General features: G+C 51.7%; 1 long non-coding RNA gene across 2 annotated transcripts in view; it reads left to right on the top strand.

Annotated features, from left to right (window-relative positions):
- The window catches only part of LOC106697408, a 4,751-nt gene extending 739 nt beyond the window's left edge, over window positions 1-4,012 (top strand). The window contains exons 1-2 of one of the 2 annotated variants that reach the window (XR_002829610.1): window positions 136-939; window positions 3,438-4,012. This is a non-coding gene — a long non-coding RNA (uncharacterized LOC106697408). Of the gene's footprint in view, window positions 1-135; window positions 940-3,437 lie in introns of those variants that run through there. The other variant, XR_002829609.1, reaches the window with a different exon arrangement.
- The last annotated feature ends 1,275 nt before the right edge of the window (window positions 4,013-5,287 follow it).

Below are 5,287 nucleotides of genomic sequence, written 5' to 3'. Positions count from 1 at the left end.
ATTCGCGCCGGTTCCTGGATCCATAACCGGCGTTTAAATAGCGTGGCGGCGGCGGCGGCGGCGGAGCGCGTTACCACACGGGGCGCGCAGGGGCCGGGCTTGTATTTCCAACGGGTGGGGGGCGGGGTGGGGCCCGGTGGGGGCTGGGCTGGGGGAGCGCTCATTAACATTCTTACATCAGGGCTCCTCCCCGCACCCCTTCCTTTCCCACCCCTCCGCCGTCCGTAACCCCGGCTCCCCGCTAGCCCCGGGCCTTCCCTTAAAGCCGAGGTCGCCCACGTCTGCAGGCGTGCGCCCGCGGGAGCCCCCACCGCACCAAACCGCCTCCGGGGCCCCCGCCTCTCCCCCGGCAGCACGGGCGCGCTCTCTCCAGCATCCCGCCTTAAAAATGAAAATGCTTTCGAAAGTACAGGAATGCGCGCAGGCACACGCACGCACGGACACCACGTGCAAAAATAAACAGGATCAGAGAAAGGAGTGGTCCTTCAAACATGGTAGTTTCGGTGCAAACACCCGTAGGTCCGGCTCGCTCTCGCCTCTTCCTCACTCCGGCCACCTTCCCTCCTGACACCCTCCCTTCCCTGCCCCAGGCACGAGGTAAGGGAGCAGGGACCTGGGACCCTGAGCAGGCGGCCGGATCGCGGACCTGGAGCGCCCCGCTAGGCTCAGCGTTCAGCGCACCCCTCCTCCCCGAGCCCAGGCCCGGCCCCCGCCCCCGGGCAGCGCCGGTGCCGACAGAGGTGTCCGGCAGAGGTGCCCGCTAAGCCTCCGCGTTGCGGGGATGCCCGGCCCCGCGCACAGACCCTCGGTCTCGGTGCTGCGAGCAGGAAAGCGAAACTTGTTGCTCCCAACGGCGAGCGGAGGGTTGGGCTTCTTGAGGCGGCGAAGAGCCTGAGACGCATCCTCAAGGCATCCTCCGAGCTGGGTTCCCTAAGTCAGGTAACCAAATAACGAGACCTTCTCCCGAACCGTTACCCTGGGGTCCCCGGAGTGCAGGCGCCCCGCTCTGCTCCGACCCGAACGCTGGGCAGGCAGTCCAACTGCCTCTCCTCCGGAGCGCGCCAGGCTCGGTGCTCTGGGTCCTGCAACTCCGAGAAAGCTCCTGCCTCGGACCCGGACCCGGTCCTGCCACTGGTCGCAGCCGCAACCGCAGTGGGGACGGGGCTGGAAGCGGCCGCGGAGCCGTCCGTGGCCCGCGGAGTCCGCCGCGCTGCGGGGCAGCTCCGAATGGAACCTGACCCCCTTCCCGTGGTAACACGCTGAGGTCATTTGCAACGCGAACGTGCGGCCTTGGGGACACTGAAGTCCCGCAAATTAAAATAAATTGAAAATGTTTTAAAAATGGCCTTTCATGTGACGCCTGGGTGTCGTTCTCCACAAACATGCATCGGCCTGAGGCGCACGCCCCCTTTCGGCAGGAACTGGGAGCCACGAGTGCCTCCCGTGGCCCGATCCCAGGCGTCCGAGTTCGTGTGTGTGTGTGTGTGTGTGTGTGTGTGTGTGTGTGTGTGTGTTTGTGTTCGTTAGTTTAGACACCGAGGCCCCAAAGAGCCATCGCTACAAATCGGGGTTCCAGAGACGGGCATCTCCAGGCGTCAGCGCTCGCCCCCGTTCGTAGCATCCTCCGTGCAGGTCTTTCTGGAACCGAAAATGTAATTATGGGTGACTTTTCATCCTCCGGGTCATGCACCTTTCAGACTATGCACCATGACCCCTGAGGTAGGGGCTTCCAACCCCTGTGAGAACTTCCATTCATTTCATTGGCGCTGCTAACCAGTAGCAAAAGAGGCATCTATCGGCACAAAATTTAAACCCACAAGCGAGGTAAGACCCACACGACGGACATGGAAATTTAGAGCTTCGCAGCAATTAAATCCTCCCTGAACTCCTAGGAGAGAGGGAGGGAGGCAGGCAGGCAGGAGAGAGGGAGAGGAGGAAGGAAACAGAGAAAGAAAGAAGGAAGGGAGGGAGAACAATGGCTAAAGCCAAGGGTTTTTATGGATTTCCAAATTGGTGGCCAGGACGCGCCTGGAACCAGGGTGTCCCGTTACTGCCGGCTGTGCTCTGTGTCTGGGGAGCGCCGGCCAGTGGCGACAGGGTTCTGCGCACCGTGGAGCCTGGGAGTTCAGTGCCACCGGGCAGCGGCGCGCATGCCTCTCCCCCCCGCAGGCGCTGCCCGCCGCCCAGGGTCACGCGCAGGGCAGGGAGTTAACCTGTGGGTGAGTGTGGGCCCCCCGGTGGCCTCCAGATCAGCGCTCTCAGCTTCCAGCTTGTCACTCAAGAGCACCAGGCCGGGAAGGGAAGAGCCCCCACCTGGACGGCAGAACCAGAAAAGCCAGTGCCGCTGCTCTCACTGCCGCTCAAAGCACCCTTACGTTTCCCCAGAGAGCAGAAATGATGATTTCCACCACCCCCCCAAAAAAAGAGGGGGGGTTTCAAATGAAAATAGGCTATAGGAATACCCACCAAGTGATACAAGCATACAGATTTGAATTTAATGGGTTTGTTTACTTTCCATCAAATTAGATTTTTCCCAAGCAGCTGAAAATCTGTGTCAATATTATGAGTGTCGTGGAGTTCTCCAGTCTTAAGGCTGGAAGTCACCCAGCACTCACTAGATGTAGAATTGGGGCCTAAAGGATATGCACGGCATATTTAATAACTTCACCCCCTGGGAACATGTCCGTGTGGAATTGGGTTAGAAATAAAGCGTGTCCCACCTTATGCACCAGGTGAGAGAGGGAACAAAGCTAACTTTCACTTTAACTGGTAACACCCTTTATTCCAAAAATTCACTTTGAGTGAAGTTTTGAGAATATACAACACAGTAAGATTACTAACATTTTATAATAGACTTTTTGCAACATTTATAAACGTGAAGATGAATCACACCCAGAAAGAAGGAAAAAAACATTTAAATAACTTGTCAATTTTTAAATATTGTTTCTTTCCAATCTGTAAAATACTGAAATGGGGAGGGGGGAAGACCACCTTTTTAACTCTCAAAGAATTGCTAACCTGTTCACTGAATGCATTCTTTCGGGCTCCAATTGTTGAATAAAAACAAAAGAAAGTCACAGGGGAACACAGCAAAATAAAATTAGCGCCCCCCCCCCCCAAAAAAACAACCTGGGGAAATATTTGTAACCCACAGTACTGAAAGGGGCTAATTTTATTTACAGATATAGAAATTATTTTTAAAGTTTGATGAAATTTAGTTCGTGGAACGTGTGAGTAAACACATTACTACTTCTTAAAAAAAGAAAAGAAAACCTTCAAAACAATGTTAGCCCTAAACAAGATGTGACAGACACTACTACTTTTTTATCGGCTTTAGAAATGTTTTCATCAATATCTACAAACCATGTTTTTAAACTTTAAGTTGCTAAAATACGGTGGCAAATTTTCTATGAAATATTCGACTACTTGTTTTTCAGGTCTGTGAAATAACACCGCTGCCTACATTCATCCTCTACTAGCCGGCAGGACAGCGTTACATGGGAAACCTTAGCATGTGGTTCTTTGTTAGAAATGCCATCAGAGCGTTTTCTCCACCAACGGTCGTCCGTCTGACCCTCTCCCCCAAATCCTGGTGGCACCCTCTGAAGTCGGAAGGAGCCCTTCCAGGTGGTCAAAGAGCCTCCTCTTCCTGTCAAGCACTCCCTGAGGTCACTCTGGAGACTGTCCCCAAGACCGTAGCCCACAAAGAAAATACCTTCCGAGGACGGAATTGTTGAAAACACACTTCCCCCTAGAGGCAGAAAAGATGAAACAATATTGCACAGAATTCGGGAATATGTTTGTCATGAAACGAGGGCTGAGATCTTATTTGTAACATGCAGTTGGTGTTTCTGAGAAACCACTCAAGATGTGGGAGGAAAATCAATGAAGAAATTAAAACTTTGCCTCTAGGTCTTAGCTTTCCTTAGCAGGGACTCTGTTAATTGGCCCCATCCTTTTGTTTTGTTTTGTTTTAATACAAATCTAAGATTTTTTTTGCCAGCACTAAAAATAATAGTGATCATGTGTTTTTTCTAGTTAAATTTATGATTCAATTTCATCAGAAACGGCAGTCAAATGTGACCTTGAGGGGCGCTTTTGAAAACACGGCCCCAGCAGATTGATCGCCTGATGGGTCACATTTGTTTTTGTATTCCTGCCCTATTTTTTTTAAATATATTTTATTGATTTTTTACAGAGAAGAAGGGAGAGGGATAGAGAGTTAGAAACATCGATGAGAAACATCGATCAGCTGCCTCTTGCAAACTCCCAACTGGGGATGTGCCCGCAACCAAGGTACATGCCCTTGGCCGAAATCAAACCCGGGACCCTTGAGTCCGCAGGCCGATGCTCTATCCACTGAGCCAAACCGGTTAGGGCTACTCCTGCCCTCTTAAGTTTCCATCAACCAGTCTGATTGTCATTTCTTTGGAGATGTGCTGAGACAAAATGACATTAGAAAGACTTCCGGAAAAAAGAGAGCCGGTCCGTGGTTTAACCTGAGTATCACCATGAGTTTTCGAGGATTTGCAAGCCACATGAAGAATTCCCATATCACTGACTTATGGACACATTATTTAATATAGATTATTCCATTCACAAAAACAGTGGGTGGGCCTCAACTTCACGCACACCAATACTGACTATACTTCATTGGTTTATTTAGTTGTACCCTGCGTTAGTCCAGAAAGGATTTGAGAAGACGCATAAGAAGTGAGATTTTAGCCGTAACCGGTTTGGCTCAGTGGATAGAGCGTCAGCCTGCGGACTGAAAGGTCCCAGGTTCGATTCCGGTCAAGGGCATGTACCTTGGTTGCGGGCACATCCCCAGTAGGAGGTGTGCAGGAGGCAGCTGATCAATGTTTCTCACTCTCTATCCCTCTCCCTTCCTCTCTGTAAAAAAATCAATAAAATATATTTTAAAAAAAAAAAGAAGTGAAATTTTAGAAAAGTTTCCTCAGGCCAAAATGCACAGCCATCGGGTCCGACTCTCTTGGGCCCGACGCTGTGCCTCCAGCCTTTACACGACTCCAAAGCCTCAGCAGCACCTTCCACCCAGCCGAGTTCCAGGGTTCCCGGTCACAGCCAGTTTTCTTTCCATTTGCTGGGAGGGGTGTCTGGTGGACCAGGCTTCGGGGCAGGATTCCATGGAGACAGGAGGCGTTTAGAAGCCTCACAAACACGTCCTGAGGTGGTCACCGAGGATCTTTGACCTGCGGTTTCCTCGCTGTTCTTCAATCTTCTCACTTCTAACATGGAGACCATGTCATCGGCCTGGTGTTGCAGA

This window comes from Myotis lucifugus, unplaced genomic scaffold, assembly GCF_000147115.1.
Source record: "Myotis lucifugus unplaced genomic scaffold, Myoluc2.0 scaffold_68, whole genome shotgun sequence".
NCBI classification, from domain to species: domain Eukaryota; kingdom Metazoa; phylum Chordata; class Mammalia; order Chiroptera; family Vespertilionidae; genus Myotis; species Myotis lucifugus.
Note: the sequence above shows the minus strand (reverse complement) of the source record. Positions and strands in the feature narration are given on the sequence as shown.